We start from the raw sequence: 11,893 nt of genomic DNA, 5'->3' as shown, positions 1-11,893 counted from the left end.
TTCTCCGTTTGCGTTGCAAGTAAGTGAAAACGCAATCTCAACCCAGAGCCACTTGGCAGCAGCGGAACGTAAATACTGTTACTGCTCGATACCGACGTTAGCCTACGCTCGATACCATGTTCAGCCACCGCTAGAAAATGTTCGGCTCTAGTACCGGAGCAAACGACAGGAGGGCCAATGTCGAACGGGCACACGTGTCAGACATGGAGAGCGACTAGGATGGGATTCGAACTCATGCGTGCAAAGCACAGTGGATTAACAGTCCATTGCCATCGCCTCGTCAAGGAAACTGGGCTGTCCGGACATGAGTTGGCGCGCTCCAGATGATCTTTTTCTTTTTTTTCCCTCGTACTCGAGGGTCATTTTCCTGTTCCACATGCGATTTCAACATATTCCTTGGGAGATGTCAAGCCAGCAAGCCACTGCTGTGCTTCAGTGGCCAGTGTGGAGTTCAGTGGCCCTGTTGTACACAGAAAGCACATTGAGCTCCTTGGACATGAAAAGTTCCAGATAAAAGCCATTTGTCATCCTTTCTCTTGGTGTCGATGTTGCTATTGTATGTAAAGGTGGCAACTTGCTCAGCGAGCAGGCGGAGCACACACCGAATGCAGATGTGTCTGAGTGGTGTGTCCAAGTGGCTGCAAAAGGACGGCACTCCTGGGGCACCGTGGCTTAGTTGGTTAAAGCGCCTGCCTAGTAAACAGGAGATGCTGGGTGAGCCTGGGTGATTCTCGATGATTGCAAGCCATACAGCCTCCGCCATGCTTCCCAGGTGGGATGAGGTTTTGGAGTTGGTATGCAGTGTTTTGTTATCTCCAAACATAACGCTGTGCACATTTACCAACAAGTTCAACCTTTGTCACGTCTGTCCACAGAACATTGTTCCAGGAGTTGCTGTGGAACATCCATGTGGTCTTTAGCAAACTTGAGAGGGGCAGGGTGGTTTTTTTGGGGGGGAGAGCAGTGGTTTCCTCCGTGGTGACCTCGCATGATCACCACTCCTGTTCAGATTTCTTCTTATGGTGGACTCATGAACACAGACGTAAGACAAAGTCAACCACCTGTTCGCTAGATCCCATCCCCACTCAGCTAGTCAAAGATTCCCTTGAAGGACTGGCAGGACCTATAATTAGTATGATGAATGCATCGCTTGCGTCAGGCGTTGTACCTGATCAATTTAAGGTAGCGGTTGTTAGACCGCTCCTTAAGAAGTCAAATTTGGATCCACAAGTTCTTAACAACTACAGGCCTGTCTCAAAGGTCCCATTTCAATCTAAAAGTCTTGAGAGAATAGTTGTTGCCCAATGTCAATCGTATCTGGATTCAAATAATATACTTGAGAAATTTCAGTCTGGTTTCTGAAACTGCATTAACATGAGTCGTAAATGATATTCTTTTAGCTACTGATGCAGGGAATGCAATAGTGCTAGGTTGCAACAGTGCTAGGAATGCAAACTTTAGGTTGCGCTTCTTCATGCTGCATCATTGGCATGAGTGGAGCTTTTTAAACGTCTGTACTTACTGCGCCCCATAAGAAATCGTTTGTCCCCGTTCAAAAGAGATTGTGCGATGTCCTGCACCATTCGCAAAGCAAACCTTTGACAGTTTGAAAAGAGGAATTTATTCTTCTTCCTGAACGTGCAGTAGTTACAAAGTTGAACGTCTTCACACGATCTGCTACAGTTTTCAGTGGGTGGGCTTTGTCAGATGGCTTGGGAAAACGCACTGTGTTTCGGCTCGGGAAACATCATGAGCAGTGTCCTGCATGTTTTCTGTGTATAGCTGTCTTTTAACGCACACAGAACTCATTCGAAATCCTTGATTTCTCCAATTAACAAGGGTCCCTTAAATGATGACTCAAAGTAACATCTAATCAGATTAGTTTCCTTTGAGCTGGTTCAGAGTTTGCTCAAGAGTTTACCTTTCACAGATGCGCAAAAAAGAATGTTGGGGGTGCATGCTTCAAGGCGCCTTACAGCTGTAGGGAGTGATTCGAGACGATTCCTGGCGTGTGCTCGTTCCCATATACCGTACGCCCCGGGGTGCAGTGCTAGGATGACGTACAATACCGCTTGGGCACGTAACGACGTTATATGCAAGTGCGGGACGTGAGGGTTTTTGTTTGTTCGTTTTGTTTTGCTCTGCTTTGCTTTGTTTTGCTTTCCATCGCGTTGGTAAGAGCGTAAATAGAAAGGTGATTCCTGCGTCTATCACTAACGTAAGAGCTATTTCAAGTGCGACGTGGTGCGGCTTTTCAAATGCTTGTGGGCATTTCTCTGTTGTTGATTCTTTTTTTGTGTGTAACAAAGTGGCATTTTCATGTCCGGACGGGGAGACTTTATCATTCCGACATGAAGCCACCCTTAAGTCCTCTGAGGCTTGTCTGTCTGCAAGGCTTGTATTTTGGAAATGTTTTTTTGAAACGGAGAACGACTTTGAAATAGGCTTCTGCCAGCGCCTCGCGATCCAGGTAAGATTGTAGCAAGAATGCAGCGGCGGTGGGGCTTTCTGTAGTCATGGCCGGTTGGTTAAGGCGATGGACTAGAAATCCATTGGGGTCTCCCCGCGCAGGTTCGAATCCTGCCGACTACGTTGTCCGCCTCCAGTCGGTGTGTTTCGGCGCAAGCAAAGAAGCGCGCCTCTTTGCTGTTCCTGGTGGTTTTAAAACACCCAATCGCTTGTACCCGCTGCCTTGGAAATAAGTTCTTCAGCGTCCGCGAATGGCATTTTGCAGCTGGAAGCAGATGTCAACGCGTTTTGCACAGAGCACCAAAAAAGCGTCTTTTTTGAAGGCCCGGGTATTGAGCATTGGTGGTTCAGTGGTAGAATTTTCGCCTGCCACGCGGGAGGCTCGGGTTCGATTCCCGGCCAATACAGTGGCTTTTGCAGCGAGCGGCTCCATCACTTGCATCCCCTTGCAACTCGCAACTGAAAACCCACTGAAGCTAAGCAGGTGTGAGCCAGGTCAGTACCCGGATGAGGGTGAGCTACAGGGAAACGATTTCTTATGGGGCGCAGTAAGTACAGACGTTTAAAAAGCTCCATTCATGCCGACGATGTAGCATGAAGAAGTGCAACCTAACGTTTGACAGACAAAAGCCGGGCGCCGCTACGAGCAATATGAAATCAAACTGACAGCACACAGCGTTTCGCGCTGACTCAAAAGTGATCTCGACAGACGCTGTTCTCTGCATAACGCTGAAAGAGCTAAAGAGCGTTTCTGTTGAGACGTAACAAGCTCGTTTCTTTCTACCATGATGTCACCATGACCAAATCTGTCTTTAAACACCTTGCTCAGTCTCTGACGAGACTGTCAAAAATCGCTTTCGCCGATTGTATTTCAAACCGGCGGAAGCGGGGTATTGGGAAAAGTTTTCAACTAGCAATAATCGCACCTTGGCTAAACCTCACAGGCTACGATACTGCCACTGCGCAAAGCTGACGGTTGCCAGGCAACCGCGGGGATCCTATGGAAATCGTTATCGATCGTCTCATGGCATGTCCTTGCGGTAACGCTTCATATTTGTCGTCTTCTTCTTCTTCTAGCTTGAGGTTTTGAAGAATTTCATGACAGACAAGGGCTCCGTCGGGAACAAAGGGAGTTGTGAGAAAACCGTTGCTTATTTTCAGCAGCAGAAATACAACCCTTTAAATACAAGATGACAGAACAATGACGAAGGGCATGCCGGGAGGAACTCATGCACTACTGAGGAAAGGGGGCGGGCACGTACAGTTCACATTCAAGCCACAAGTACTCTTCTCGGATGTTACACAAACAAATCCTAACGTCTTGAAAGCATTGCAGCATGTTTGTGTCCCACTTCCCGTGGCTGCAGGACGACTGACACGAACGGACAAACACAATCTGTGGCGTTTAGCGTGACATAGTCTTGCAGGCATCGTGCTGTCTCACTGCAATACTATACCGCTGGAAGAAACAGTCCATCTGGCCATGAAACTCATTTGAACGTCTAGCTACAGCAACTAACAATATCATGATTTATTCAGGATGTGTGGAATCAGCACGTCCCGGAGACAGCTTCCGAAATCGTGAGCATTCTCTGGTGGTGTCCTGCAGGGCTCCTGTGGGCGTGCGTTGGTGGTATAGTGGTGAGCATAGCTGCCTTCCAAGCAGTTGACCCGGGTTCGATTCCCGGCCGACGCAGTGGCGATTGGTTTTAAATGCTGTCATGAGCCTTGGATTGTGACTAGCAAAGCGAAGCCTTTTGAAAGAGCTAAAGCACTGCAAAACGGAATTGAAGGAGAATCTTACAGGGGATTCTGAGCGGTGTCTGCATGCACGCAGTCCGATACAGGTGCTGAAAGCTTGAGCTACTCTCAATGTCATGCTGCCTTTCCCCGGAGTAAATCTGTTACATTGAAAGAATGCTTCTGGCAGGTTCAAAAAGGGACCCTTGTTAATTGGAGAAATCAATGATTTCGAATGAATTCTGTATGCGTTAAAAGACAGCTATACACAGAAAACATGCAGGACACTGCTCATGATGTTTCCCGAGCCGAAACACTGCATTTTTCCAAGCCATCTGACAAAGCCCGCCCACTGAAAACTTCAGCAGATCGTGTAAAGACGTTCAACTTTGTAACTACTGCACGCACAGGAAGCAGAATAAATTCCTCTTTTCAAACTGTCAAAGGTTTGCTTTGCAAACCCCACAGGACATCGCACAATCTCTTTTGAACAGGGACAAACGATTTCTTATGGGGCGCAGTAAGTACTGTTACTGTCACTGCTCGATACCGACGTTGGCCTACTATACCATGTTCAGCCACCGCTAGAAAATTTACAGCTCTAGCACCGGAGCAAACGACAGGAGGGCCAACATCGAACAGGCACACGTGTCAGACATGGAGAGCGATGAGAATGGGAACCCATGCCTGCAGAGCACAATGGATTAGCAGTCCATCGCCTTAACCACTCAGCCACCTTGTCGACGAAACTGGGCTGTCCGGACATGGGTTGGCGCGCTCCAGATGATCTTTTTCTTTTTTTTCCCTCGTACTCGAGGGTCATTTTCCTGTTCCACATGCGATTTCAACATTTTCCTTGGGAGATGTCAAGCCAGCAAGCCACTGCTGTGGTTCAGTGGCCAGTGTGGAGTTCAGTGGCCCTGTTGTACACAGAAAGCACATTGAGCTCCTTGGACATGAAAAGTTCCAGATAAAAGCCATTTGTCATCCTTTCTCTTGGTGTCGATGTTGCTATTGTATGTAAATGTGGCAACTTGCTCAGCGAGCAGGCGGAGCACACACCGAATGCAGATGTGTCTGAGTGGTGTGTCCAAGTGGCTGCAAAAGGACAGTGCTCCTGGGGCTCCGTGGCTTAGTTGGTTGAAGTGCCTGCCTAGTAAACAGGAGATCCTGGGTTCAAATCTCAGCGGTGCTTTCTTTGTTCTGTCTTCTCAAACAGAACTGGTCCTTATGGACAACCGCCTACGGCTAGACTTGCAAGTATTCATTTCCAATCTTTAACGCGACTTGTTTTTCTTAAAATGGATGCAACTTGCAAAACATGAAATACAAACCTTGCTAATCAGCGCTAGCGGCTAGCAAAAAAAAAGAAGTCAGCAATGTTTTTTTTCTTTAACCTTAACCCTGCTAACGGAGACGAGTTAATCGACCGAGTCTATGCAGCTTAAACGGTGCGCAAGTCGGGTTCTTAGCTGAAAGGGTGGTAAATCACGCTCACCCCAGTCCTTAATCTTTTAAAGAGGATACAAAATTGAACCTAGTCGCCACATCACATACATCCTGTTCAATGATAAAAAGGTAACATCTATCCTCGCTCCAGAGTAAATCTCACGTTGAGGGCATCTTTTTTTTCACTTTACCGTGCGTCGGGCTCGGCTGCACAGAGGAGAGAGCAGAGCAATGAGGTCACGGGGACGGGGGAGTCACACGCTGGCGGTTTGAATACGCGGAAGATCACTGAGGGATCCACAGTATGTGGACCCTCCGTGCGCCATCAGTCCGCACTCCGGACTCTGAATCCTGCCATCCGAGTTAAGATCTCGGCGGAACCTGAGGCGCAGTTCCTTCTTAAAACGTAATCTGGTGAGCATTTCTAGAATCGTACTTGTATAGATGCAGCCTTTAATGTGTTGCTAGGTTAAAATTGATGACTTCTTGTATTTCAGTAGGCAACTGCCCTCTTGATTTCGGATTTAATTTCTTTATTACAGGGACGCTTTTATGAAGACAGAGTCATGCTCAGGTACTTTGCTTGATGGAGGAAGCTCATTTCGGACTCTGTGATCTGCTCACCTGGAAAGGTCTGCTGTACTACTACAAGAGAGAAGTAGGGTCTGGAAGAAGGGACAATTTTATGATGCTTTGGAAGATAATGTTTTTTTTTCTTATACTGAAAATGAAAGGTAGTTGTTTCTATATGGACTCAGTCTTTGGAAATTGTGTATATATATATTTCAGTGATCCCTCAGCCATTCCTTCTGTATTGTAATTCAATTTCTCTTTTAAAATTCCTTTCCCACTTCTAGGACCTGCAGTTGCTGAACTCCACAATGGCTTCTATTGGAAAGTCTGTGACTGAGACCAAGTAAGTGTTGACTTTTTTATGAAACCATTATTTATTTTGGAGCAATGAGCAATTCTTATATAAATGCAATAAAATCATTATGCTCAAACTATGAGAGAGAAAATTAAGGATAATTTAAGAAATCAGTCTTAGCTTGTTTCTATACACAGATGGTATTATTTATTTTCAAAGGAAACCCGCGAGGATTCCTCTGGTGTGCAAGATGTGCCTGAATACTTTTGATCAGCTTCCTGCTCACTTGAAGAGGGCGTGTATGAAGCACGCCACGGCAGAAGAGATCAGGATGGCCTCTCAACAGGCGAGGGAGGACATGATGAATCACCTGAAGAACGGGGTCATCGTGGATTACCACAGAATAGAGATCGTGTCTGGTGAGGCAAACAGGATAGTGGTTTTAAGACTGCTAGAGTCCTTGGGCCTTTTTGTACATGGGAAGCCTGAAGACACATTGGCAAGGTGAGATATTTTTAATCTGTAAGGCTTCTGTAGTTTCTTTTTGAAATCATTGTTACAACATATTATGTAAAAGCATGTTGAAAAGAATCTACCTGCATTCCAGCGGCCCTGAACAAGAGGCCGCTGTCCAGGAGGAAGAGATGCCAGAGGCTGCTCTAGAAACTGAAACAGAAGCGGATAAGGAAGGGGAAGATGTGAGCTCTGAAGAATTCTATCAGCAGTAAGACTTTTTATTTTTCAGATGTATCTATTTTTTACTAAAATTCTTATTTGTCTTATAGGTATAAAATGTTTAAACCGGTGTTTTATATCCTTACAGGCCCTGAGTAGTTAAAAAGTATCAGCAGGCTCTCCGGAAGAGAGTGGCTCAAGCTGGACTCTATAGAAAGCACTCCCTGGATGCTCCTCTCCTGATTGGATTCAAACAGTACCTTACCAAGGATCTGGGAGTGGCAAATTATTCTCAGGAGGTATTTATTTTTTAAAGGCATTTAAAATTAAGCAATGGTATCTTCATTGTAAATGTTTTTATTTCTTAGCTTAAAATTCACCAATGTGAAATGATGTCAGCCATAAACATCATGACTCTATTGACTCAGGAGCCAATGGTGTGTCGTTAAGGGTCGGAACTCCCGTCTTCCCCCCCGGCCGGTCGGTCCGGAGCCTCAAGGTCCCAAAGCCCCATGGTGGCACATCCCTCGCTTTAGGTGTGTGAAAGTGTGTATTGGTTTGGAAGGGGACCATGTCTGCAGCGGGGTTGAGTGCGCTCTATTATAAACCTAGGGAATCCGGTAGTTACGTCGGCGCGGGGAGTCTGGTGAGGGCCGCGAGATCCCGGGGTGTGAGCAGCGCCAGCCGCGGCCGGGTGGCCGAGTGGTTGTCCGGCCAGGCTGCTTATACTCTGCACAAGCCGGCGCATTTTCATTGTCAAAGAGCGGACCTCGGCTCTGAGACCCTATTACAAACTGCAGGACTACGCAGGCGACGATATTAAGGGCTCCTTCTATGCAGAAGAGCTACAGAAGATAAACCCTGATGTTGAGAACGTCTACCGCATCCAAACGATTTTAGCAGCCAGGGGTCGTGGCAAAAACAAACAGCTTTTGGTAAAGTGGCGCGGCTGGAGCGATAAATTCAATAGTTGGGTAAAGGCTTCCGAGCTCCGAGACATATAGAGGTGGTGAAAAATGCCACCAGTAATTCATCCTCAAAGATGTTTCCAAAGAACACCAATGCGTGCTTCACAGAGCATCTGGCAAAGGCGATTGCCCTGGACGGGAGCTGGGAAGTGGGCCTGGTCGAGCTGCACTATCCACATACACTACACACTTTTGATGAAGACAAAGTTTTTCTGTTCGTCAGTGATGAGCTCAAGACTATATGGACCTGTATCTTACCGAGAGGGTACTACAGCAACATCGAGCAGCTCTTGGCATGAAATGAAACTGCAATGAAACGGCTGTGGAAAAATCCAAGTTAACGGCTGTAAGTCTTAAGTACAACCCCATTAGCCGGTCGGTAAGGATTGTTAGTGATAAACGGATTGTTATACAGGTGCATAACCGCCTGGCGAGGATGTTGGGTTTCAAGTCGGGTGTCGTGGGTGTAAAATCACCGCACCCCGTCGATATGACTGGCAGATTTAACACCATGTATATATACACCGATATCATAGAACACCAGTTAATAGGCGACGTCTACGCACCAATTTTGTGTTGTGTGCCCTTTAGAGGCGTGGATGGTGAATTCGTCACAGTATTGTACGACAAACCCCATTACGTGCCGGTGAGCATCGACCATTTTAACAACATCACTATTGAAATAAAGACGGATCAAAACGAACACGTGTCATTTGCATTTGGAAAGGTCATCGTCAAGCTGCATTTCAGACCTGTGAAAGCGACAAACATCTAAAAGGATGACGGTCATCAAGAGCTACGGGGATCCTTCTCTGTATACGCACTACTACAAACAACAGGCTGTTATGGATTACCAGGATTTTCAGGGCTACCGGTTCAGTACGGCGCGGGTATCGGGGGTATTTTCAGAGTGCTATTTAGAAAAGCCTGCCTTTTCTGAAACGCGGGTTTGAAAAAGCTAAGCTGTACATGGCATCGGCGGCTAAAAACATCGCCAAAGACGTGGTCAGCAACGTTACAATCGCTGCCATGTTTAAGGTGGATGCACATCAGCAGGAAGGTTCGGGTCTAGCATACATCCGCAGGGTTGTCAAGAGAAAAAGACAGACGTCATCATCTCACCGTCGGGGGCCTCCGAAACCTGATAAAAGAACGGCTAAGCGCAGACAGTCAACTCATAAAAGCTTCAGGTCGACCAAGAAGGGCGTGACACACCACAATCAACAAGACATGAAACGAGACATATTTTAAATATGGCTTTTGTTCACGGCGGGTCTGCAGAATGCGCCAAGTCGGAGCTGGACATATTTCAATTAGCGCCTACCCAAACAAGCATCGAGAAAAGCTTTTACATAGATGTTCCACCCCTCACAGCCCTAACAGAAAACGCACCTCTGGAGTTCTACGTCGCCGGCAACGGAGAAGATTATTTAGATTTAAACAACACCCTGCTCTATTTGACCTGTAAAATAACAGAAGCAGACGGTCAGGACATTGATGCGGCAGCCCGTGTGAGTCTGGTGAATTACCCCATCACAGCCATCTTCAGCCAGGTTGACATCACCGTAGGAGACCGATTGATCAGCCAGAGCAACAACTGCTATCCTTACAGAGCCTTTATAGAGTCTGTCCTGAACTACAGTGACGAGACGCTGAAGACGCAGTATTCAACAGGGCTCTTTTACAAAGACACAGCCAGTCAACACGAGTCCACAATTTTGGATGGTCCCAATCAGGGGTTCCAAAAAAGAGCACCATACACAACGCAAAGTCGAAAACTGGAGCTCCTGGGTCACATTCATGCAGACCTGTTTTTTCAGGACAAACTACCCAAGTGGGCATTGATTCGTCGAATATACGTATATTTACGGCGAAAATACGGTAAATTATTTTCGCAGTAATTAATTTATTATATTTACTATATTTATTATACACGTGTAAATTAATTGCTGCGAAAATAATTTACTTCGTACACTGTGCAGAGTGCCGTATACTCCTAGTTGCGGCACACACGATACATACAGTAAAAAGCCTCAGGCACTGTGTTAGACGTGTTTTCGACGTTATATATGCGTTTATTCATGTCGTCGATTTTACGGTTGCAATTCGACGTTGATTATACGTCGAGGCGACGTATATATACGTATAGCCATATTTTCGCAGTAAATATACGTATATTCGACGAATCAATGCCCACAGCTTGGCATACAAGGGTTTTGCTGAGGGGGTCTTGCCACCTGCCTGAAAAAAAACAGTAAAATGTTTGAGTGCCTATAGAGTTTCTATTTTTATTTTCTTGACAAAAGTTGATACCATTTCCTGGACACCCCATCCCCCATCAGTGCGCGGTGCCCGGGGAAAAATCTGTAGGGGGGCGTCTGAAATTCTGAGGGGGGGATGATATTTCGGTTGAAACGGAGCTGTACGGTGCAGCTACCCAAATGAAATCTCGCAGCTATGCCATTGACTAGTGCTTCATGATAGAAGATAACGACTAGCAATCTGGTATTTGCGATGAAGTTCAGTTTCACATTTTTCGTCACTCTCACAGTTTGTATTGCCTGGAGCGAAAAGTACCATAAGCGTTCATTTTTGCAGCTACATGGATGTTCTGAATCGTTAAGAAAAAAATGTTGTAAAACCAACAGAAAGCACAGACTGCTATAACTAGTCCTAGTTATATAACGATTTTAAGTATAATGATAAACTACTGCAAGGAATCGGTCCACCTGAGCAAACAGGATCGTAATGTTGACACTCAATAACGACACTGATATGTGCAGTTCCTGGACGGATAGCCCTCCTGCCCATCAAACAGACTGAGTGACTGTTCCTGTCATTTAGTGTTGTCTGACCATTGACAAAGTACAACTATTTTTTTAGGGCGCAAATTAAGTTAGGTAAATCTTTTTGCCCAAAACTGAAGGGGCGACATTCCCCCCTCCCCCCGTGATGCCAGGCCTGTCCCCATCCTATTCCATAATGTCATTATATATAATACTATACAACAGTGACCGATCCTTACTAACTGCATGCGTTAAAATTGCACATCAGCTCATAGCAGGGGGCACATAGCCGCGATGTATTATCAATGTTAAATTTCAACCATAATATCGACAACATTAATAAACGCATACGTTGAGAAAATATCGAACCCAGCATATTTTCCGGTTATATACCACAATGCATTGCTAGTATTCGTTGGTCACCATTTTGGACACGTTTTTCAAACGTAGAAGTATATCTGCAAATATCTCAGCAATCCTCTTTTGACGAGTAAGTATGAACAATAATAATACTATCTGAATACATACAGATCTTTCTTAATATTATTTTGATTAAAATAGTATGTGAATAAGCAAAAAATGGCACATAAAATAGTGTGAATGGGGAAGATGACACAAAATCGTTTTGCCGTTTCTCTTATTCTTATTCTATGTTGTACTTTCAAACTTTGGGTACTCTTTAATTAGGACAGACTTTATTGCTCAACTGCTATGATGCAAGCCAAATTTTATACATTTATTTCAGCTTTGAGCTTAGTAAACCGTTCATTTTTTAGATTATACTAAAGAAGATATTAATCATCATTTATTTGGGAAGTAATATTATACAATTTTCTCCTAGCTGCGGTGCTGAAGTCCCACCCTACATCAACAGAAAAAGAAATAAAGGAGCACGCAATGTGTTACTTGAAGAATGCATATGCAAGGCAGGGGGCCAG

General features: G+C 45.4%; 2 non-coding genes across 2 annotated transcripts; one reads left to right on the top strand and one right to left on the bottom strand.

The window, feature by feature from the left end:
- Window positions 1-3,298: 3,298 nt before the first annotated feature.
- Window positions 3,299-3,440, bottom strand: LOC138232004 (U4 spliceosomal RNA). Its single transcript, XR_011186962.1, has one exon. It is a non-coding gene; the product is annotated as a U4 spliceosomal RNA (small nuclear RNA).
- Window positions 3,441-4,093: 653 nt separating this feature from the next.
- On the top strand, window positions 4,094-4,165 carry trnag-ucc (transfer RNA glycine (anticodon UCC)). The gene has a single exon. It is a non-coding gene; the product is annotated as a tRNA-Gly (tRNA).
- The last annotated feature ends 7,728 nt before the right edge of the window (window positions 4,166-11,893 follow it).

Source organism: Lepisosteus oculatus, unplaced genomic scaffold (assembly GCF_040954835.1).
Source record: "Lepisosteus oculatus isolate fLepOcu1 unplaced genomic scaffold, fLepOcu1.hap2 HAP2_SCAFFOLD_62, whole genome shotgun sequence".
In the NCBI taxonomy this organism is placed as follows: domain Eukaryota; kingdom Metazoa; phylum Chordata; class Actinopteri; order Semionotiformes; family Lepisosteidae; genus Lepisosteus; species Lepisosteus oculatus.
This window is presented reverse-complemented; position numbering and strand designations above follow the sequence as displayed.